At 41.9% G+C, this 25,725-nt stretch overlaps 1 long non-coding RNA gene across 1 annotated transcript; it reads left to right on the top strand.

The window, feature by feature from the left end:
* The first annotated feature begins 1,016 nt into the window (after nucleotides 1-1,016).
* Nucleotides 1,017-4,807, top strand: LOC139658728 (uncharacterized). Its single transcript, XR_011696214.1, has 5 exons — nucleotides 1,017-1,137; nucleotides 1,232-1,287; nucleotides 3,164-3,255; nucleotides 3,472-3,615; nucleotides 4,292-4,807. It is a non-coding gene; the product is annotated as an uncharacterized lncRNA (long non-coding RNA).
* The last annotated feature ends 20,918 nt before the right edge of the window (nucleotides 4,808-25,725 follow it).

Here is a 25,725-nt window from a genome sequence, read left to right as displayed (position 1 = left end):
TTGGAGGCCCCTATTGGTTGGAGGCCCCCGGGCACCGGCCCAATCGGCCCGGTGGATAATCCGTCGCTGATCACAGGAGGAACCCATGTCCAGGTCAGCACAGGATTGGGTGGATGAACACCAAAATCGTCTGAGTTCAGTCTATCTTCATGTGAAGGAGCAGCTCCAGCAGGCAGCAGAATGGAGAAATAGACACTACCAGCCAACAGCAACTTCCCTTCTTGCTCCGGGAACTCTTGTCTACAGGAGAAGTCACCCCACGGGACGTCACAAAATTCAGGACGCCTGGGACCCAGTCGTCTATGTGGTTGTGAAGAACATGGATGAAGAAGGAAGGGTCTACAAAATATGCCCCAGAGATGATGCTGGTCCAGAAAAGAATCTTAACCCATCAGAGCTCAGAGTGTTACCAACTGCTATCACCAGCATGCCTATGACACAAAACCAACCTTTGTCTGACCCGGGCCTGACAGATGATCCACCTCGGCAGTCAAACTCCAACACAGTGGACGACGACAGTGACTCAGAGGGAGTCGTGCTCACTATGGAGCCAGAGCGGCGGCGAGTTCAGGCCCCCTCCCTCCCTTTCCCTGAGCCAGCTAGTCAAACCATGAGCACAGAATCACATAGCCCTGGCACTCTACCACCCGTTTTATATTGTGAACAGGAAAACGGCCCCAGCAACAATGTAAATACAGTAGCAACAGGGGAGCCTAACATAGTGCAAAGGTGGCCTAAAAGAAGCACAGCAGGGCAGCATACTAATCCCTTTCACCTTCCAAGGTCAGTAAATCAAACCCTTGCTACCTCAGCTAGAAACTCACAGGTGCCCCCCACTGCGAACAACCAAGTAGTTCAAAGAGTGTTTAGACCCTGGCTGTAATTTGTCACCGGGACGGTGACCTTTCAAAATGGGGGCCATTGTAACAGGGATGCCTTTAGGACCCTGGGGAGTGAGGGAATATTACTTAGGGATGACGGAAGCTAGCGCTCTTCCTCTTTCTACTGCTGGTCCACAGAACAAGGAAGTACAGTGGAACGTAGACGCAGCACGAGGGATGCCAAATAGTCGTTTGCGAGCACAGAAAACAGCAGTTGAGGGAAGATTGGCCGCCGTATAGGCACGCTGTAATCACGGTAGGCCAACTCTCTTGCAATATCATACAAATCGAATCGCCTCCGTTGTAAAATGCACAGTCAAATAATTAATGTGTTTTTTATTTTATCATAGCTTCCAGTCATCTGCTTGTAGACGCAAGGTGCAACCCTTGAATGGGGATTATGATTGTAAGTAGTGTACCTTGATCAAACTGTGACTATGTTTATCAAACTATGATGTTCAGTGTATTTTATTTTCCTCTTCTAGTATTGGTCGTCATGACATTTAGCATGCCGCTGGTCTGGGTGAAATCTAAATGAGTTAAAGGTACGGCATATTGGGTTGATGATTTTATGAAGAACACTGTTTTCTAAAATATGCCTGAATGTAGCCATGTCTATTTTCATAGGACTGTCTTCAAGTGCAATATTGACTGTCACTGTTTTTCCCACATTAAGAGTTGGTTAGAGCAACGGGCCTTTGTTGTAAATTTGGTTTTCTTTCTTGTTTTCTTTTTTTGGTATTTATTTAAATTGGGCATTGTGCAATATTTTTCACAGGCACTGTGCAATCTTTGAGCTGTAGCTTCATTATTTGGGATTTATAGGCTCTATATAAATTTAGGTACCCCCTTTTGTTTGCTCATAGCATAACGTGCTTGCGGTGTTACTCTACCTATTATTCCTGGTGTGAAATTGTATACGATTTGTGATTCTTAACGTGTGCAGTGATATTTTGCCTGTTTATTCTGGACACTTACCTGTGTATGGGGGGAACCAGATTGGGAAGTAACAATTATATCAGCCCTATACATAATTTTAGTCACTACACTGGGAGTACTTATTATTCCATTGTGGGTATACAGGCACTCCCGTGCCCCAGCTCTCAGTTTAGATACCTGGGAATTTCAGGTATCAGAAATGTCCACACACTTTGTACGGCAGATTGACAGGATTTGGAATGGAATGTAGCCTATCCACGGCAAAGCCCCCCAAAAATGTGTTCGAAACAGGCCCTGTGACGTTTCAAACAGGCCACGCCCACAACATGCGGTACAACATCAACATTTTCTGTGGCTGCTTTTTCTGTATTCTGATAATTTATGTGAAATGTATACGGTGTAAATAATGTGACGTTACCTTTTCACAGTTATCAAAGACCTGCATCATCATTAAAATGTTTATTTTCTGGAAGTCACAAAATGCTAACAAGCTAGCAAACTTCCGTGCAAACTTGCATTCAAGAGAGGGTTCATGCTAGCATTTTGATTACCTTGCAAGGCAGCTGGATTCGCGAGATCACGATCACACGAGAATCCATCTTGCCAGGCTTCAAGTTATGCGTTTGTGGCCGTACCACAGTGGTGCGGACCAATCAGCGTCCTATGAGGGCAGCTACGGGTGTGGTTTAGGTGTGGCGACAGCGAGAAGCAACTGTTCGTTCACAACAATGGCGGCTCCTAAAGAGGCTATCGTAGCGTAGGCTAGCGAGAGTATTTCTTAATTGAAAGAAGAGCAAAGAACGGCACTGAAGGTTTTTCTGGATGGAAAAGATGTTTTTGCTCTTCTCCCGACCGGCTTCGGCAAGAGTTTTATATGGTTTGTTGATCTGATTGGTTGAAGTTAGCCCATGATAGACAGTGATAGACAGATGGTTCATCCAATCACCTGCCAAGTATTTTTTTTAAAGTGCCTGCCCTTTTCCAAACAGTTTCCAAGGATGACTTCCCAGATGGTTCTGTGTAACAAACCATCTGGCAAGTCAGGTTAGCATTTTGAGACTTCAAGAAAAACATTTTAATGATCTTGCTGTTGTTTGACAGTCATGAAAAGGTAACTTCAAATTATTTACACCATATACATTTCACAAAAATTATTAGAACACAGAAAAAGCAACCAATGAAAATGTCGATTTATTGGCCTTTTTACTGCGTCATCGCCATTCTGAAGCAGTGCAACGCTGACGGTGGGACTGTTTTGAAGGGAGCACCTGCTGGGGAGGCAGAACATCCGAGAAGGCCACACAAGGAAATACATGTGTAATTCTTTTTTCCCCTCTTTGCAGAGCTCCCAAACATAAAACAAATGCTGCAGAGCTTGGAAGGAGGAAATGCCAGTGCTGCGGTTCTACCGAACAGCCCCTCATCTGTGCAATCTGTGAGCTCTATTTTATTTATTAGACCACTGACTAGGGTAGAACACTTGACAAGAAATTACTGTTTTACTGTGGCTCCTTTTCACCTGAAGGTGTTTTTTTTTTTGCTACTTATCACCTCATGTCTTAGAGAAACCTCCTCTGCGGGAGACCATTTTTTGTGTACAGTTTCTTATTTGGCTTAATCAAGGATATTTTTTAATATGATTTTTTAACAGGAAGAAATATTCCCAGGATCAGGGTAGTCGTGCCCCGGAATGTTTGGAGGGCAGCCAACCAGGCTGCCACCGGGACGTCAATGGCCAGGGTTCTGCTGCTGGGCGTGTTCGACATCGAGACACTGATCCAGAGCAACTTGAGGGGTCAGTATTGTGTGTGGCACCTGACCAGTCAGGCCAAGAAAGTTCAAAACTTGTCAAGTATGTCAGTGTTTCCCCTATATGCTTTCAACGGTGGCGCAGCACCACTGCTAAATGATGAACGCCACCACTGAAATTTCACATTGTACATAATAATCACGACGAATGCAAACCACGTGCACTTTCTCTGCTTCAAGCAGCTGACTGGAGCTAGTGGTGAGCGAATGGGAATTGGTGCTGCTGCAGCCTCTCCTCTCTGTCCTCTCCTCTGCTCCCTGTGTCGGTGTTTGACCGAGGGCGGGGCTCAGCTCCTCCACACACACACACACACACACACACACACACACACACAGAGCGGACAGCAGCAGAGAGGCCGCGGTGGAGACAGTGAACCAGGTGAAGTGAAAGATAACGTTTTACTCGAGTTGACGACAACTATGTTCGTTACTGTAAGTGCAATAAAACCTTCGCAAGTGAAAAGCCAATAAGAGTACTTTATCAAACCACCTGTTCAACAAGCATAAACATGTAGAAAACCGATATTTTCAACTGCTTTGCCCACAGTCTCCCATCCATACACAACACGCTGAATAGCGAATTGTTACGAAGTATGTAGCCTATCTGTTTAGCTTAGTTTGCCACATATCTTAAAATTTGGCAAATTCTTGTAAACTTACAGGCTGAGACAAACCAGCGGTACCTGCAGGCAGTGAATCACATCAGCAGCAGAGGGAGGAGGACAGAGGACAGGAGGAAAGACTGATACTGACTGATGTCTGTGTTCTTCTTTCTTTCTAAACTTCACTCAGTATTTTCATGTCAGAAGCACCAGGGGGTAACCCAAGGCCAAATTGGAACAGCCTTAAACTGTAAAATGGCAGCCAAAAAATCAACTTGCTGACATATTTTGATGCTACATACATGTTACATATAAGAACATTACATATTTTTATATATTTGGATCCCTAATATGAGTACCAGTATATATATGCGTATATATGGTGACTTATATGTACATCACATCTATACACATATATGTGTGAGACATACATGGACATATACACTATATATGTAGTTTACATATTTTGTCATATATCAGATTTATGTATGGGATGGTTTGGAAGATAAGTGAACATACTGTTTTAAAGTGTGTAATTGTGCTTGTGAAGATATGGACCACCTCCTGTTTGTGTCCTCACTGCCAAGTTCATAATCTGTATTCTGTAATGAATGAGTGTTTGTGCTTATAATAAATTGTTGATAACGCATACCCAGTCTTTCAGAATGTTCTCAATTATGTGTGGATGCGTGTACTGTATGCGTTAGTGAGTGTGGTGGTCAGTGGTGTAGTGCAGGGTATACGCAGGTATACGGCGTATACTTAGCCTACTTATTTTTCAGTCGGCATTGCGTATACCCACTTCTAAATCCCCTCTGATGCCCATCATTCAGTAATGTGCTGCAAAAAGCGAGAGAAAGCGAGAGAGAGAGAGCGCGACAGAGAGAGCGCGACAGAGAGAGAGCCCACTGAGCAAAAGACGTGATTTCAAATTTGCGTCTATGCTGGAGAGAGAGGGAGAGAGCGCGACAGAGAGAGAGAGAGAGAGAGAGAGAGAGAGAGAGAGAGGGAGAGAGAGAGAGAGAGAGAGACAGACCGTACAAAGAGACTACTTCTGTCTGGATCTCTTCCCAACTCGTCTCTCTCTATCATTTTCGTCTCGTTTTTATTCGTTGACGAAATTGTCAACACATTTCGTTTTTGTTATCATAAATTATGTTTTATTTAGTTATCTCGTTTTCATCAATGAAAAAATGTCGTTGACGAAAACTATGACGAAAATTATTCGTCAACAAAATTAACAGAGTAATATTTGGAAACTGCCCCTTGACAAATAATGTTAAATTTATGATGGTGGCACACTCTGGCCTACACTATCTGTTGCAAATCAGCTGTTCCAAGAGACAGTTTACAAAATAAACTACTGGCCCATAGACTACTTGCAAGGTGAGAGAATAGTTGTCCAATTTTCATGTGTGGATGGACTAAGGAATAAGGAATTGTAATGGAAAAGTACTATGCATTCATGTAACCAGGCTTTGGTCAACGCCTGGTGCGCAGGCCTCCAAATGTAACACTTGCTCTTTCTCTCCTTGACACGTACATTCCTCCTTTAAAAGGCAGATTCACCCAATACTCTATCAGTCTGCACGAGATCTTGTATGCTCTGTAACTGATCCTTTCTGCGCAGAAAGCTGAATAAACAGGTGACTGAGACACTTGTTTTATAGACTTTATTTTCAGAATTTCCATCACAGAATAGTTCACTCAAAATGCATAATTAGGTAGTTGTCTCACCCTATAGTCTGTGGGCCAGTATTGATTGCAAAATCTGCACCTCTTCTGTGGCTAATGTTCATTTGATAATGATCTTTACTCCCTGAAGTCAAGCAGCAGAAGTTAAGTGACAATGTGCAAATACTAGCCTACTGGCCCATTTTTGGGTGAACTAAATGCAGAGTAATCTTACATGTCACTGTTTATAACACAGGGCGTGTATCCTTTGCTGGATGGGCCGCTTTAAAAAAAGAAAAGGGGCATTAATTAAGAGTATACCCACTTCTCGCTTATGGGGTGTCGCTCCGGGACGGGTGTGTACGAGGCTGGGAGGGAATCATCACAGTATAACCACTACAATAAACTAGACTACACCACTGGCTCGATCTATTAATTCTATATCTACTCCATCTTCTCTCCTTATTTCTCTCTCCCGAACTGACTCTCATATTAGACACGATGTATCAGATGACTGGAAAATTTTAAAGTGTCATTCACGAAATGACTAAAACTCAAATACTGCATGTTTTCTAGGCATATTGCTGCTATCGACATATCAGGCGACTAGGAGCACACTATCGGCCAGTTACCTATCTAATATTTTTAAGGTAACTTCCACAACAACACCACGTTTTATATTAACTTCCAAAAAAAAGGAAAAACCTCCACCCTTTTCGCTAAAAATTATATCAGGCAAATGCAAGAACTAGCTTACAACAGGCTAGTATGACTATGAGTGGTTGAATAGTTTGTGTCAATATCAGCGCTCGGTTTAGTTTTTCTATCCAAAAGAAAAAGAAGAGCTGTGTTTTAACTGGTTCAACAAAAAGCTTCGAGACACCTAATTATACTGAAAAAGTTGAAATGCGTCAACTTTTACCGGAGCTGCTTCTGTTGTCAGTTGTTAGTAGCCTACTGAACCATGCCGTTTGCTTTCATTGAAAAACTGACATCCATACAGCGGTTAAAAGCAAACGCAAAGTCAGCAGGTGGAAAAAGGTCCTGCACCCAGCCTGTACATTTTGCCGGCGCAGGTCAAGAAAATGAGCAAATTATAAAGACATGGGGTATAAAGATGACTTACCTTCGTACTTTTCGGATACGCTGTTTACCTCGGAGATGTGAGGAGTTGACTGTTGGACAGAGAATGGTGCAAAAATAAATTGAGCAAAGAGTTCATCCGTGCTATCAACAACAGCAATAATAAAGTTACAAATTCATCCTCGATCCATCCTTATAGACCCTATAAGGACCCTAGTCCAATGCCACCGCGACTCCGCGCCGACTGATGTCATTTATGTGCTACACTCATCACACGCCCCCTAATTCACTCCTCACCCTCCCATCCACGTTTTTATTCAACATTTTGAAATTGAAAAAGGCATATTTAACATTTGCAAACCATCTGAGGAGAGCCACGTCCGTTTGGCACAATCCATGTCTCACTTATCGCAAGGGATTTTTGTTGTTGTGACTCGATATGTTATATTGCTGTGTTTTTGTTTTTTTTTTGCACAACCCCCATAGATGCTGTAAATTCCTGTTTTTCATTCAAATATTTGTACTAATGATGGTGCTATTATCGACTGCTTGTTTTATACCCTTATTTTCTCTATTCTTATTTATATCCTATTTTTCTCCTAGTGTTTCCTCCATCTACACCTTTTTTTTCCACTTTTTTTTTTTCAAATCAGTTCACATGGTCAGTCCATGGTATTTAAACAACAGGTGCACCTATTTTGTAAATTACTGTAAATTAACTGTTGCATTAAGTGCAGCCTTTGCAGATCCCCCATGCTTAACTGCTAGGCCTATGAAACAGTTGGCGTACTACTTTGTACTAAACACAGTTGTCACTGACTATTATTCATTAAGCTCATATTGCCCATGCAATACTTTTCAGCATCTAACTACATTACATTATATTCAAGGCATTCAGGTGCTGCTCATGTTCAGAGCGACTTACAATGAGTGTAGAGAAAGCGTCAATTTTTATATCACTTAAAGCAACCATGTGGCATGGTCAGGGGCAAGTAAGAGAAATTACTTGGAAAATAAATAGAATAAGAGCCAAGCAGAGATACAGAAGGGATTATTAAAGTACAGTGGGTAGAGAGGGGAAAACCTTCAATGGGAAGAGGGTGAGATAAGGTATTCCTTGACGAGATGAGTTTTCACAACGGAACAACGGACAACGGAAGGTGGGGATTGAAGCCACTCTTCTGCCTGGAGTGGGAAGGTAATTTCACCATCGGGGAGACAGGAGGGAGAAGATTTGAGACAAGCGGAGAGATAACCACAGTAGCACAGTGAAGGGAGAGATAAGCAGCACAGAGCAGAGCACAGGTGTGTAGCGCTCAGCCTAACCTGAAGGTGTGGGAGTGCAGATCCCATTGCAACCTTGAATGCCGGCACCAGGCTTTTGAATTCGATACAATCGGCCATGCGGACAGCCAGCAGAGGGTTTGAAGATGAGGTGGGCTGCAGTTTTCTGGAAGAGCTGGATAGGCTAGGATGAGTGCTGCAGGAGTGCAGACAGAAAATGATGAAGGGCATCGTTCTTAAATCAGTGGTACGAGCGATTTAAGAGAACTTGCCACATTCACCAATTTTCTCGTATTTACAATTTTCTCTTAGGTACGAACAAAATGTATGAGTGGTCCAGACCTGTTGTACGAGTCACGTACAATCAAAAACTTTGTTGTTGACTAATGGATTGTGTCTCTGTCACTTTGAAGAAATTTTGAGTTTGAATATACAGTATAAATGACACTGTAAAGTAATGTATAATCATTAGACAGAGAAGGGAATACAGCTCATCTCTAGTGGCTGGGATGGCTGATCCTCCAAAAAAAGATGACTGCCTTTCAGTTCTGTCAAAAGGACTCACCTTTGCTCTGACTCATCAATCTGATCTGTTTAATACAAAAATAGATCTCTTTTGTTTCTATCGGAATATGCACCTTAAGGCATGGTATCATCAAAAACCAGCTTGTTCTACAACTTCTAATGTCAGTACATTTCGTCCTAAATCATATTTTTGCCCTCCCAGTAATAACCCTACCCTTGTGATGTTTTGCAGAAAGACAGATCATGACATAGAGAAACTGTTCAACAGTAAAAGCAAAACGACTAAACATAACCTGACTAAGAAAGAAAAGACAGCTTTGGATGATTTAGCCAAAAGAGAAGACATTGTGGTAAAATGTGCCGATAAAGGAGGTTCTGTAGTGGTATGGCAAAAAACAAAATACATAACTTAGGCACATCGACAACTTGAAGACCATACATACTACAATAAACTAAGAACTAATCCTATAGAAGCTATGAAAAGCGAACTGAATAACATATTAAATGAAGCAAAAGATAATACCTGGATTGATGAAGCAGAATGCAATTTCCTTTTTTCCTCTAACTCTACATTGCCATGCTTATATATGCTACCTAAAGTACATAAAGATCTACTCAACCCCCCAGGCAGACCCATAATCTCTGGGAATGGATCTTTGACAGAACCTATTGTAGTAACTGCACCCACACCGTCATTGTCATCACACATCTGGAAGGGCCTTGGATCCTGTGTGAGCCTCTTCCCTGATAATGGATCAGGAAAGTGGTTGGATTGTAAGGGAGGCCACTGACCTCTTGGTAAATCATTCCATTTTCACTCTTCAAGGACCAGACCTGGTAAATAACACTCAGCCCTGTTGTTGTTAATCCCCAAAGAGACAGAGAGTCTGAGATGAGACACATTGGAATGTGTCCAAAATCAGAAGAAATCTTTGATACAGACTCATGAAACCTTGGGTATCACATTGTGGTGGACTCTAATGTATATGTCTAATTTTATGTGTAACTGTGATGTTTTATATAATAGTTATTTGCATTATTCAATTTCTTTATCTTTACATGGGGCTTAGATAGCCATGTTTGATATTAAAGTGTTCAGGAATTTGTGCTGAGTTTAATAATGTTAATGTTACAACGGTCAATTATATTGGATAGATCTGGGAACCAAAATTAGGGTTATATGCATATGTAATGAGCCGTAACACTAGACATGCCAGCCCACGCACACACCCCTCAACTGATCACAACAAAACCAAACACACACATTTCCAATGCGGATTTCATGCACTTTACGTGGTCACGACACATGTGCTAACGTCTGACAACAACTTTGTTCCAAAGTTTGTCTCCAAAGACAGACTCAACTGCATCATCACAAGCCAAGTAGAAAGCCTGTTTCATCCTAAACAGTGAAGAGAGCCTTGCTGCCTGCCTATCTGCCTGACAAATACACACACACACCAGCACGTGTGTCTGTGTGTCCTGCCTGCTACAACCTCACTATCAGCTATCCTGCTGAGTTTAACTCTGAAGAATCATCGGAACCTCCAGAGTGGGTTGGCCTTAGCCTTGAGAGACCCACAGCCCTGTCCAGCAGCCTGCGTGCTGCAGCCTGCGTGCTTCACTCTGCTGCCTGCTGAGATCAACTGAACAGACGTCGGATCTTCATCCTCCAGCACCTCGTCGAGCTGAGACTCCTCACAGCCTCCCGGCCTCAGCGTGCTTCATCTCCCTCCGGACCTCCGCTGGTGTCGTATGTACTGATCATTGACCGCTGGGCATCATATCATACATCACACATAGCTATTCCATTACATTCACACATCTCACACATATCACACACTTTATTACAGCTCCCTATAGTTATAGTAACCATTCAGTTATTCAAAGATTCATTTGAGTCAGTTTTCCAGATGGTTATACTGTCGCCCCTTTATTCCTATCTTGCTGACTCATGTCTTCCACTGCTCATCTTCCATGATTGTGTCTGCTAAAATATTGGTTTAATTATCAGTATTGTATATTCACATGATCATCTATTCCTATTGCCATTGATTCATCACAATTCATAGGTATACCTCTTGTATATACTGTACTATATTCACTTGTATTTACCTGATTATTGAGTGTGCTTTAGTTTAGTAATAAATATAATATTTTGCATAAAGTCACCTCCTGTGCTCATTGTGTGGGTTTAAATTGAAACATGCCGAGAATTCACTCCTTCAGATGAGACCTGTTGATGCTGTCTGTTATCTGGTGCCCCATTCTTAATCCTCATTGAAGCTAACTCTAAATTATATTGATATCAGACACCATTAACACCTACCACCACTACACTATCTCTAAATATATAGACTTCTTCATTAAACCTTTTGTGTCTGACCTTCCCTCATTTATACAAGACACTACTCATATCCTCAATAAACGTAATAACCTAGATGATGTCACTTGCTATCTGGTTACAATGGATGTAGAAGCCTTATATACCAACATAGACCACACTGAAGGCCTGTATGCACTCTCTCATTATTTAAGTCAACGTCCAACAGGAAGCATGCCACCTACTGAATTTCTACTAAAATTAACTGAATGGACTCTGAAGAACAATGGGCCTCATTCACCAACCGTTCTTAAGAAGAAATTTCTTCTTAAAACCAACTTACGCAGTTTTCACAAAGATTCTGAAATTCACCAATGTTTTCTTATTTGGGATTTGTTCTTAGGTAAGAACAGAATCTACGCACACTCAAGAGCACACTTACGCACATTTGAGTGCTGACATATTTGTGCAAAATAAGTGGTTATTGTGTTTTCTACAGTTGTATAATATTATAGGATTTCAATTACAATAATATTTTTTATCATTTATAATATTTTTTAATAATTATTTGTATTATTTTACAAAGCATTATGGTCTTTTAAAATAAATAAACACTACACTAACACTTCAATTCACATCAATTATGTTAATTGGAAACCATGCCATACAATATTCAGTGATTGATCACGCTATTTATAGGCCCAGAGTAGGCCTATTTCTGCACCCTAGGCCTACTCGCACAATGGCATATTTACTGCTGCTGCAAGATGTTGCAGATCGTGCCCTGAGGAGGGAACACATCTTCCAGGACCATTTAGATCTATTTGCAGAGAGTGACGAGTACCTCTTGGGACGCTTTAGGCTACCAAGAGCTGTCCTCATGGAGCTTCACAATAGTTTGGAGCCAGCACTGCGGGAGCCTGCACAGGCATGTGCATACATAGACCTCAAAGGGGGCTTGAGTACCTGCTGTTTTTGGCCTTATATAGAGCAGTGCCCTTTTTCTGTTTGTGTTTTTTTATAAATAAATAACTTCCTGTTTACGCACAGCCTGCCCTGGCCCTCCCTCCTGGTTTCCTGCCGCAGCGGCGAGCACTGTGGGCACCGAGCCTTTCTATGGTGAATGAACGCACACATGTGAAATTGCAAGCATACGCATAGGCACTCGACAGTCGTGAGTCAGTCAGTGTGTGAGTTACTTTGAGGCAGAGCAGACATCAGGTATGTGGCCAAACAAAGTATAAATATACTGTTCATTTTCGTTTTATATTGATATTGATGCACTTTAGGAATTGCTTGACACTTTGGCAAGTAGGGTCTATCTATGCCTGAACTATTTAGCAACTCAAAATGTGCCAACTAGCTATCGTTAGCGTTGATACCTTTTGCTAGTAATGTGGGAATCAGTGGAATATGGTTGAGTTCTTGTGTCCCATCCACTGAACTTAAAAGAATGGTCCCATCGCACCACAGCAGTTTTAATGTCTTATTGTCTCGATAGCTAGTTAGCTAATGTAATACGTTAGCTAGCTAACATTATCTCTCTCTCTCTCACTCTCTCTCTCTCTCTGTCTCTCTCTCTCTCAGTCCTATTAAAGAAAATAAATGTTCTCTAATATCATAATTGATCATTAAGATCACACATGTTGACTGGGTCTTCTGGTAGGCATACAGGCTAATGGACTTAAACAGTAACTGCATAATTTTGATTGTAGGCTTCTAACTTAATAACCATTCATTCTACTGGATTGTCTACTGACCAAGCAGTGATGATACCATTTTATATGCTGGCTTACTTTAGGGGGGGGTGTAGTAGTAGTAGTAGTAGTTTTATTTGTTATATGAACTGTATACAGGTACACAGAGCAATGAAATGCTTACTTGCAGGTAGCATAAGATGATGAACAACAACAGTAGGCTAATAAAACAATAAATAATAATTATTATTATTATTATTTATAATAATAATTTTTTATAATAATAAGAAACAGTGGATAATGTTGAGTTTGTGGAAGCCATGGAGGAGGGTGAGGTAACTTGAAACTTGCATCCTTAAAGTATCCTACAGATCCTGCCCACAACCAAGCTTTTGATCTCAAGTGTAATGCCAGCTATGTCAAAATGTGTGTTGATAGAGGCAGTGGTATGAAAATAAGCCATGGTTGGAGTATTCGCTGGACAAGGACACTATGTACTGCTTCAGCTGTCTGCCTTTTCTTAATGGAAAAAAGTACAGTAACAAGACTGCTTGGAGAGTGGCTGGGGTAAACAACTGGAAAAAAGGGCTTGAAAAAATGAAAAAAAAATGAAAAAAGAACATGCAGACTCAGAGGCCCACTTAACAAGCATGGTGCGATGGAACACATACAAAAAGAGTGCTTTACAAGCAGCTTTTGATGTATCAGATGTTCAAGGCAAGAGAGCGAGAGAAACGAAGAAACAGAGACATTTTGACCAGATTAATTGACATAATTTCATATCTCGCACAACAGGGGAAGGCTTTCAGGGGTGACAACGAGTCTGCCTCAAGCTCAAACCAGGGCAACTTCCTTGAACTTGTGAAAATGTTTAGCCAGTACAACAGTGTGCTCAAGCTACATTTAGATAATGTCAAGAAGAAGAGAGAAGAAAATAAATAAGAAGAGGTGTCAGGTTTCGCTCCTCTCAAACAGAACACAAAACGATCTCATAGCAGCCCTGGCCACATTCACAAAAAGAGAGATAGGGAAAGAAATGGAGGAGGCCAAAATATATTCGATAGTCATAGACGAAACCACTATTGTATCTCATAGCGAGCAGGTCTTCTTTGTTGTGCGTTATGTGTCTGAAATGGATCTCAAGGAGCGCTTCCTCCAGGTCTGTAATGTGTCAAGAACAACAGGTGAGGAGATGGAGAAAACAGTTCTCGACTTGCTGTGGAAGAAAATTTAACCTGGGTACTAACAGCTGAACTGGGGTCCCCTCAGAGAATGTAAGGTTTCATGATGAATGGTCACCTCACTGTAACCCTGTTCTAATGTCAGCACAACCTGTACATCCTTGGAAGACACATAAAGGACTGTTTTTTCTAGTCCTCTTGGAAGATGTGCATGTAGCCACTGTGCTGTGTGCATCTCTTCCTTTCATGAGACTCCTTTTAATAAATACATACTGAAGTAACACGAACCTCTGACTCCAGAACTTTTTCCTCAACACTTGCTACAGAGCAATGGCCTACAGATCGAAAACATGCGTGGTCAAGGCTATGATGGCGCTGCCAATATGAGTGGTCAATACAAAGGACTGCAATCAAGAATACTGCAACACAATGACAAGGCTCTGTATGTGCATTGCCACGCCCACTGCTTAAATCTGGTCTTAGTTGAAAGTTCAAAATCAAGCCTCCACTTCATTACCTTTTTCAACCTGGTAGAGAAGCTCTATGTGTTTTTTACAGCCTCTATGAAAAGACACACTGCATTTGTGAAATGTAATTTCACAGAATCTCTGTGACACACGCTGGGCATGCAGAGAGAAAGCCTTGAAGGCCCTCCTCAAAGTGATGAGTGCTGTGATCAAGGTCCTCACTGATATAACAGAGCAAGAGCCTCCAGATACTGCTGCTGGGGGTGCAAGGATGCACCATAAAGCCATAGACTTTGAGTTTATGCTTTGCCTTGAGATAGCCACTGCAGTTTTTGAGGTCACCGCACTTGCCTCTGATGCTCTACAGAACCAGAGTATTGACCTGTCCACAGCATATACTGTTGTTGGTGGAGTGATGTACACCTTGTCCAACCTGAGGACAGAAGAACAGTTTGGAACACTGTTTAAGAATGCCACTGAAAAGGCAGAAGCCGCTGGGATCAGCATCCCCACAGTCCCCCCAGGACAGCAAAGGCAGAAGAGGGTGCCTGCAAAGTATAGACAGAGTACTACTGCAGCCACAGAGAGCCACTCCTTCCAAGCAGTAGAAGACTACTATAGAGGGAAGATATACTATCCATTCATTGATGTTCTTTCTCAGGAACTACACAGGAGATGGGGGGAGACAGTCTAGTAAGGTACTCAATGCACTCCACAGTTTGATGAAGGCCAGCAACTGGATAGGCAAAGATGCCATGGGTCCTGACTCTGTTGAGGCCATTCACACACTGTGTGAATTCTATGGAGGAGAGGAGAAGTTGAAAACAGAGCTCAGGGTTTTTCATGCTTCTTTCCCAGACACATCCACCATGAAGGGGATGTTAACACTGAGAGACAACAGTGGACAGGATATCTTTCCAACACTGGTGGAAATGATAAGAACATATGCAACAATTCCAGTGTCAACAGCAACGGTGGAGAGGTCCTTCTCCAAGCTCAAGCTGGTGAAAAACACACTCAGAAACCTATGCATGGAAGAAAGGCTTTCTGATCTCCTCCTCCTCGCTATTGAGAAAGACATTCCTATAAACCACAATGAGGTGATAAACATCTACAGGGACATGGCCCTCAGAAGGTTGCTGCTGTAAGGGAGGAACGAGAGACAGGAAGGAAGAACACAAGAAAAGAACTAACAAGTTCTTAACAAAGGACACAAAGGAAGTAAACAAAGTAACAAGCTATTAACAAAGGAAGGAAAGGAAGTAACAAGCTAGTAACAAAGGAAGGAAAGGAAGTAACAAGCTAGTAACAAAGGAAGTAACGGAAGTAACAAGCTAGTAACAAAGGAAGGAAAGGAAGTAACAAGCTAGTAACAAAGGAAGTAACAGATTTTCAAATATTTTTCAAGTTCAAGCACTTTTTCAGGATTTTTTGGAGGGAGGGAAGGGATGAAGGAATGTTAACTGTTAAAATGTTAATATTAAGAAACAAGAAAAGAAGTAACACATTCTTAACAAAGGACACAAAGGAAGCAAACAAAGTAACAAGCTAGTAACAAAGGAAGGAAAGGAAGTAACAAATGAAGTAAAGGAAGTAACAGATTTTCAAAGTTCAAGCACTTTTTTCCAGTATTTTTTCAATATTTTTTGGAGGGAGGGGGGGAAGGGATGAAGGAATGTTAACTGTTAAAATCTTTATCTTAAATCAATAAAAAAATAAACCATTGTCTAATACACCTTATCTAAAGCGTATGGGTTGCTTTTTAGAATTGTGACTAAAATGCATGATTTCTTCCAAGCCTCAGTATTATGATATGATATGTGAATTATATTAAACTGATTTGTTGGCACATAGTAATAGTATCTTAGCCATACAATATCAGCATCTTCTTATTGCCCGTTATTACTGAAGTAATTATGCCTTCTATGGAGAGGTGATAAGAGATGAATATGGAGGCGAGAGAGGCAGCCATGCAGCCACAGGAAGTGAGGATGTCAGTCAGAGGGCTAGGTAAGAGTTGGGCTGGTTAACATGTGAGGAGAATTTACTGAAATACACTTCATTTCTTTGCATATATCATTAATTAACTGTCATGTAGCAGTGTTTGAACCAACCTCAGTCATGGGTTTGTTTTAAATACATACATTTTAATATCCCTTGAACAGTGTCGCAAAAGTAGTCATTCCAGGCATATATTTATTTAATTATTATTCTTTTTTTAAAGATTTATTTTTGGCATTGTCATGCTTTATTTGACAGGGAGACAGTTAGAGAGAGACAGGAAGGTATGGGAGAGAGAGAGAGGGGAGGACCTCTTTGGGCCTCTGCCCCTCTAACATCCTCTGCACATGCCTGCTGCTGCAGGAAGGTACTGGAAGGTTCCACCTCAGAGGGTGGTTGCCTCAGCGGGAGTTCATCTGTAAATAAATGATAAAAATCAAACCATTGTAGTGATCTTTTATTTTTGGGGGTTCCAATTATGCAATGTTTGGTCTATACTGCAAAAGCAAATGTTTACATTTTGAATACAAACTAAACACTTATGTTAACACTTTTTAAACAGATGGACATGTTGAAGAAGAGACTTATTCACAAAAATAATCACCTGCCTTTAGGTTTGACACACTGGTGTTTACATGTTATATGTGTCACATGTTCCATGGTTTTACAGCTACAGCTTTTAGATAAAATGTACCGTCAAATTGTAGTAATTCTGAAAAACCAGCTTACCTTCTGATTCTGAGATAAGAGATGGCCTAGGAGATGAAACCACTGACATGGGGCCCAGGTCTGTGTCCAAATGTTCAGCTGATGGCACACCAGAGAGTGCTGTCTCTCCAATAATGGCCCCTATGCGCTCGTCCAGCTCAACTCTGGGCAAGCCTGTCCCCCTCCAGTGGTCAGCGTCTCTCTTCTGTGTTTGGCAATATTTTTTTTGGCCTCAGATTTGAGATCAAACCATTTTTTTTTTACTTCCATCAGTTGTGCGCCCTTCTCCGGATACAGCGTTCACTGAACGAGTAATAGCATCCCATGTATCTTTTTTTCCTGTTAGTTTATATCCACTACTGATGCTACTAAATATGACAGCTTGTTTGGTGTTCACTTCCTGCAGCAGTACCTCCACTTCAGAACTATTGACGTTTTTTTTACGTTTGGAGTCCGGTGCTCCACCCTCTTTAGACTTTCGTTTGGGCATTCTTGACTTCTCTCAACTTTTCTTTTCAATTTGTGTGTGATTTCTGTGTGTGCACATGGCCCTGCAGTCTCATGCCCTTTTATGGGGATTGGCGGGGCGTTTACCTATGCTAATTGGGATCACCTGGCACGCGCTTTCAATTTACGAGGACAATGGAATTCATCATTATAACACACAGGTGCGAACAATTCTGCAGTTTAAGAACACGTCATGAATCTGATGTAGACTTTTCTTAGGACCTTTCTGAAGAACAAATTTAAGAAAAAACTTAGGAAGATATTGCTGAATGAGGCCTAATGGGCCTCATGCATGAATGTTTTCTTATTAGGGGTCCCTTCTTCTTCTTCTTCTTCTTCTGCTCTAAAAGTATCTGGATCTCAGAAACCGTAACGCCGGGTTCAGACCGCAAGCGTAAGCGCCGCGAAGCGCCGCGAAGCGCCGCGAAGCGGAGCCAGTTTCCTTTCGGCGCCCATGTTAACCGATTTGACCGTTCAGACCGGGCGCGCCGCGGCCGGCTCGCGATCGGGAGCGCCAGTTTCGGCGTCTGGTCTATTTTTTGCGCGAGCCGCGAGCGAATGTGTCAAGCTGGGCAGGAAGTTAGCCACAGGAACGGCATACAGCATCCGGTCAATTCTCAAAATAAAATACATTTCAAAATAAAACACCCTGATTGATGAGAAGCCACAATGCGAAACGCGTTGTTCGCCCCCAATACTTTATATGAATCAAACTAAAAAGTCGACTTGAACAATCCTGGTGTGCGCTGGATTACTTTGATCTTGAATGTATATATATATATACATGTGTCAGTTGTGTCTAAACTTTTACAGTCTATGTGTCTAAACAGAGAGCGAGAGAGATGAGCAGGTACACACACACACACACATACACAAGCAGACAGAGAGAGAGAGACACACACACACACACACACACACACACAGAGAGAGGTGTGAATGGGGTGGCTATAGGTGGTGGGGGTGGGGCCAGACACACACAAGCAGAGAGAGAGAGAGAGAGACACCAAACCCCTACATTGAAAACCAGCGGAGAATTTCTGGAAGATGGACGACATAAAGTTAATCCTCGAAGTTGAGAAGTACAGGGAGTTGTATGACCCTCAGCACATGTTCTACAAAGACAACAGCAAAAAAGATAAATGTTGGGATGCTGTTGCGACGGCTGTTGGAGCAACAAGTAAGTATATGCTATGTTTATCTAATGTGTCAACAGGTTTCCCACAAGTTAAGTGCGTTTTATATTGTCCAAACGTATCCCAAACAGCAGACAGATTGTTGGTAGTAGGCTATATATAGGCTAAATATATGGCCTCTGTAGCATAGATTCAATAGCCTAACAGAATCAACACTGTGTGATCAAATTTACACCGTTTACAGTACAGGGGCCACCAGGGGCCTTCAGCCATCTTTACTCCCTCCCCCAGCTCCATTACCAGTTCCCAAAGAAAACTGTCCTCACCTAAAAACACACTCTGCAAAGCTAGAAGAAAAACGGTCAATGCCATTTTTATTGTATGCTTATAACAGCAAAAACATGTCATATTATTACATATTGTGAAACCATATTTGCCGACAGCATTTTTTTAAATAGTTGTTAAGTTGTTAACATAAAGTACCACAATAATGTTGCAAGTACTGTGTTATGGTGTGATAGCAGTTGTTTTTTGTGTAGGCCTAAAAAGAAGGAATACTGACATCAAGCACATTTTGAACTGGCATTATACAAGTATTTTCTATTTATAGGGAAATTGTGTTTGATGTACTAGTGTAATTACAACTTTGGCATTTATTTCCTCCCATTGATAATCTACTCAGCTCATGGGCACTTAGTTACACTTGTGGCTGACAATAACCTACATTTTTATTCCTCTATAATGAAAGTGATGGTTTTATAGTGTGTAAAAATAATATTGCAGCAAAGCATAAGAAGTTCAACCAACATTCAACCTTTACTTCAGTACATGCAATTCCTATTTCTAGAAAAGGTTTGATGATGACAGTGTACTTGAAATAATGAATAATAAAAGGTTTGTCATTCAAATTTATTTAAAGCACACAATGAACACAGAGGAACAATTACAAAATATGATTTCAATTTTCACACATTTATTTTTTGGCTTACCAAAATATTATATACACAATGTCTTTTATTTACATGTAGCTGAAATTGGCATATCACACTACACCATGCGGTCCTGCCAGGACACTCTTCCATCAGGGGAGAGGAAGAAAGCACTGAGCTTCTCTCTGACGTCATATGCGTCTCTGCATCCTCTGTTTCCACCCATGTTCCTCACGTCCTGTAGGCGTTCCCCTTGTTCTTCTGCCTCTTCCAACCACCTCTGATTCTGTGATGGGTTCAGCAGGTAGTTGTGCAGAATGCACACAGCCATAACAACAGAGTCCACATTCTCTGGCTTCATGGTGATCCGTGTGTACAGCACCCTCCATCTCGCTGCCAGAATCCCGAAGGCACACTCGACAACCACTCTGGCCCTGGACAGTCTGTAGTTAAATATGTTCCTCCATTTAGCAAGGCGTTGTCCTGGGAATGGCCTCATAAGATATGTTTTGAGTGGGAAAGCAGCATCTCCCACCATAGTGAATGGAACAGCACCTTGTTGGCCAGACCCTGGCAGAGGACAGTCTGCAGGAACCTGGAGAGTTTTGGCTTCCATGCCTTTTCCCAGATCAGAGCCAGTGTATGTACCTCCATCACTAGATCGTCCAAAGTCCCCCACCTGGACGGTAATGAACCGGTAGTCTGCATCTACCAGCGCTAGCAGAACAATAGAAAATGTCTTCTTGTAATTAAAGTACAAACTGCCTGATTTGTGTGGTGCCGTTATGGTCACATGTTTTCCATCGATGGCCCCTAGGCAGTTTGGGAAATTCCACTTGCTCCAGAATTTTGATGCGGTGTCTCTCCACATCTGCTCTGTTGGCCTGGGGAACTGTGTTGCCATCATCCGCCTCTCTATAGCCCGGCAGGTCATGTGTACCGACTGGGACACAGTGCTCTTCCCTAGTCGATACTGGAATGCCAGGCTGGCAAAGCTTTCTCCTGTGCCTAGGAATCTGTGGAAATAAGAAAAGAAATGTATAAGTAAATTATAAATAATTAATAAGTAGTTAATAATAATATAAATAGTTAATAAGTAAAAACTGTTTTAATTGTATTGTGTGTTACTAATGCTGGCAGTTAATGGCAGTTAATGCAGTTATTCACAGTTTTGTTTGTTTTTAATTTATAACACAAATCATTTTATTTTTATTTTTAGCTCTAAAAGTAGTCTCCAGCCTGTAGAGCTGGGGGAAGACACAGCCGTTGACCTCAGCTGTGGGGAAGATGAGGTGGTGGCAGGACCATCTGGACTAGCTTCAAGGCCTGGAACACCACTCAGTCACACACTGAGGTCCACATCCTCCTCTCCACATCCCACAGACATTGGACAGAGGTCTACCACCCCTCCCCAACAGCTCTCTGAAATACAGAGGTCTGCCACCCCCCCACCACACCCCAGAGTGCAGGCCTTGTCATCAGGGTCTGCAACACAACCCAGAAAAAAAAGGCGGGGATCCACAAGTGCAGTGACTGCTGAGGAACAGCTGCTGGAAATTCTGACAGCAGAAAAAGTCCCTGTGCCACCCCATGTCCCAAACGATGAGGAGGAGATGTACTTTTTCAGCCTCAGCCTTGTCCCCAGGCTGAACCGACTGCCCCGTAGCACCCAGGCACGTGCACAAATTCACATTCTGCAGTACCTCACAGACTTGGAACAGGAAGAACATGAAAAACGCACCCAAGCTCCTCCTCCAGTAACAAGGTCAACCCCACTACACTGGCAGCAACAGACAATCCATCCACAAACCTCTGCTTTTCAGGCCTACCCATCAACGTCCCACTACCAGCAAGGTCACACTCCACCCCCGACAACACATCAAGGGCCTGCACAACCCACAATGTCCCACCACCAGCAAGGACAAGCATACCCTGGTATGCAACACCCGGGCCAACATGGAGGTGTGAAGAGGTCCTCGTCCATGCTGGAAGAGCTACAAGACCCCTCATCGCCAAAAACATTCCACCATTTTGACTGATAAAAAAAAAAAAAAAGAAAACCCAATCACAAGCCTATGTAAATTCATCTTTTTTTGTTGTCTTTATTTACTTTAAAGAGTATGTTCTTTATTTTGTTACATGTAAATATTTAAATAAGAGCTTTTTATTTGTTAAAAGTTAAAATTTCAACATATTGTAGGTGTAGGATTTTATAGTTTAGTTTTACAAGTTTTGTTCATTACTTAATTGTTAATAAATGTTTGATAGAATACACTATGCTAAAAACTGTTTTTTCTTTGTTATCCTGGTTTTGTGTGTGAGTATCAGTAATAATAATTACCTCAGTGTAACAGCAAGGCGTTGTTTTGGTTCGATGGCTTCACGGAAATTTGTTGTCTGCATGGTCAGATCCGGTCCAATCAAAGAAAGCAGATGATCCATCTTTTCGGCGTCCATTCTGAAATACTTCAGATGGCGATCTCTGTCAAGACGCAATTCGGCCACAAGATGATGAAACACACCATATTCTTTCCTTCTTTGATTAATTGGGTGGACCCACATTCTTCTTCTCCGCCGTCGGAGCCTTCGGAGCAACAGGTAAAGAGCAAGGGCTCTCCTCCTGTCTACAACTCTATGTACCAGATTTAAAAAGAAACATCCTACATAAACAAACACGTTATTACGATGTTAATATGTCATTTGTGTATCATTGAAGCAACAGACCAAACTACACAACGCTGGTAACAAACACTCTTTGTCTATACTGTGGCCATTCATTCAACGATTACCCCGATAAAAACTCATTACTATAACCGCCCAAGAAGTGGACATACATGTACAGTTGTCAGGAACACATTACGTTATAAATTTAATGAGGTTATTTACTTACCCATGATAAAGATCAGGTCTACAAGTTATTAAAAAAGTGCAGAGGAGCAGAATCGCTTGGTGACCGGCGCGGAGAAATGCGCGTCTGGTGTGAACAGCCAGGCTCCTGCTCGCGCGTGAATTGACGCTTCGCGGCGCTTACGCTTGCGGTCTGAACCCGGCGTAAGAGCTACAGCGACCAAACTTGTCAGATACGTCGAAAGTCTCAGCCGCTACTCAGGCAACGAAACCCAAGTCAGTTGGCCTCATGGTGGCGCTATAACAAGCAACTTTACGTTTTGGCCTATAACTTCTGAACCGTATGGGCCACAATCAAAATTCCACATCCCCTGGATTCCTTGGTTCATTCTGCATCCATCCATATAGGCCCCGCCCATTTCTGCCTAACTAGATTTTCCGCCATTTTGAACTTCGCTACTCCTACAGACTTTGTCCAATTGTCACCAAATTTGCGACACAGCATGTCTGGACTGTCCTGCACAAAAGTTATCAAGCAGTTTTTTGATATTCAACACCGTTTTCATATAATCGACTTCCAAAGTTTGGTCAACTGTTGTGGGTGGGGCCTATTTCACAAAAATGGTGTCATTTCACCTATAGGGGGCGCTATAGCAACATTTCAAATTTTAAAAGGCCATAACTCGGTGACTATAGATCATAGGAACAAAATTCCTTGATTGCAGGATTCCTTGGGCCAAGTCGCATCTATCCATATAAGCCACTCTCAAGCCCATTTCAGCCCACAATGTTTTCCGCCATGTTGAATTTTGTCCAAAACTGTTTTTTCACTTTTTCTCCTACATATTTTGTCCAATCTTCACCAATTTTTGCTCACAGCATGTCTGGACTGTCCTGCACAAAAGTTATTGAGCAGTTTTTTGATAGTCCATACCATTTTGCTACAACTGGCTTTCAAAATTGGCCTAAAAAAAAAAGGCCTAATATACAAAAATTGCCATAAGTCAGGACGTTGTTGGCCTACCTTAAACAAATTTGGTACATATGTGCACAGGTCAACTCTGAGGTAGCATGCAACATTTGGTGGCATTGTAACCATAGTTGACCATAGTTAAAATACTCTAAGGCTCTAAATAGCCTATAGCTTGGACAGTCTCATAACTTGGCCCTATTTTTTGGTGTTCCCTCGATGGCCATCCTGTGGACTCAGTAGCCTAATGCTTAATGCATAGATCTGCAATGCAAAAGATCGCAGGTTCAAATCCCGTGGGTAACGCTATCACCTCACACTGCTAAGCTTGTGATAACTAAGCGTAATGTCTTAAGTTTCTAATCTTCGGACAAATGACTGTATGAAAAGATGAACTTGACAGAAGTCACAGGCCAACACAAAAGCCGGTGTTAGACTGCATGTCCGAACTTCACAACATGTCAGTTTTTGTGTGTGTCTTTCTACCTTCTGTAATGTTTTGTCTATCTGTCTGTCTCATCAAATTGTGCTTGGACCCCTCAATCGCCACTTGCAGCTATATTTTTTCTCTTATATTTGTTCTTGCACAAAGCAATAAGAGGAAAATAAGAAAATCCTACGTGGGATTCATGAAACGTGCGTTGACAGCCAAGTCTGTTCTTACCCGCCTGCGTATGTTGATGAATTGCGTTTGATCTTAAATTGGATGAGCGTGCCAGGCAATTAGCAATTAGCATAAGGAAATGCCCCAATAAACCTATAAATAATCAACAAGCCACAGCAATTCGACAGGTACCATTAAACTCAGACAAAAGAAGAAAACAAAGAAAAAAAGGAAAGGAAAATGCCACCTAAGGGCAGCAAAAAGAAAAAAAATCTTATTTTCAAGTGTGAGCAGTGGGGTCACCGGTCCAGAAAAGCACAAAGCATGGCAAGAGATCACCAGTGCAATGAATGCTGTATGCGCAGAAGAAAGAAAATGGTTTGATCTGAAAATGGACACCAAAAAACGACTGTCTGCTGCCAGACGTACGATGACAGCCACGGCAGGGGGCCAGGAAACTGTCAAAACAACAAACATGGATGAGCGCATCGGAGCCATCATTGGAGAGGTTTCTCTGTCGGGGGTGCAGTCTGATATACCACTGGACAGTGACCTACCACAGCCAGGAAACATCCCGTCAGCACCAGACAGCATACCCCAGGATCAACTAGCAAGATCTGAAGACTATGGTAAGCATCAATCCAAATTTGTAATCTTCAAAGGTAATTTAATTAAGGTGATTGCTTCATTTGATTCCACATTAAACGTATTTAAAAAAAAAAAAACACCTGAATTTTACCTAATCTATAGCCTAGATGCCCATTTTTTTAAGCTACATGCCCATTTTAAATAATTGGTATAAGAATAAATGAAACAAAAAACATATGTATTAACGGTCTTTATTTTATTTTCTTTATAAAATACCTCCCAGAGCGCGCCTGGACCATCAAGACGATCCACCCCAGCAGAGATCATCTCGGAGTCCTACAAAATCAAGAGAAGATATAGAAGATAGAGACTCTTCAGCATATCTCTTCCACTTTTTCACAGATTAATGACACTCTCAAAGAAATAAATTAAACTTTAAAAAACAAGAAATAAAAAGCATTTATCAAATAAATGCCATTACAATTTTTCTGCCTTGAGTATAGGTCATTTCACAATGTAACAAAGTGAAAATGAGTCGCTGTCGGGTTTCAACGCCACGTCTGTAGTCAGGTCCCACGAAACCATCTACCTCCATGTCTTCAGGTGGTGGCGGGTGGGGTGGGGACACACCATGTTGCATTGCAATATTGTGCAGTCTAGGCATAGCCGCCGGCCTTTCAGTATACCGATGTGCGCTCCACCACTGAGCGAGTGCACGTCAGTTTCTGGTTATAGGCCACCTCCTGCTGGGTCTGAGGGTTGGTAAGTGGTGTCATAAGCCACGGTAGTAGGGGATAGCCCTGATCACCTAAATTAAAGGTTGGATTTATGTTTGTTTTACGACCTGGCTCAAGTGGCCATAACAAAAGGGAAACACACCATGATAAACGTTTAGCAAAATAAGTATTTATTACACAAACTAAACTGAATGCCAACTAAACCAAATTAAACCAATTGAACCAAGTTACAAAGA

Source organism: Centroberyx affinis, unplaced genomic scaffold (genome assembly GCF_046629955.1).
Source record: "Centroberyx affinis isolate AG114_WGS23_722 - 3 ecotype Tasmania unplaced genomic scaffold, CSIRO-AGI_Caff_v1 ptg002955l_1, whole genome shotgun sequence".
NCBI lineage: Eukaryota > Metazoa > Chordata > Actinopteri > Beryciformes > Berycidae > Centroberyx > Centroberyx affinis.
Note: the sequence above shows the minus strand (reverse complement) of the source record. Positions and strands in the feature narration are given on the sequence as shown.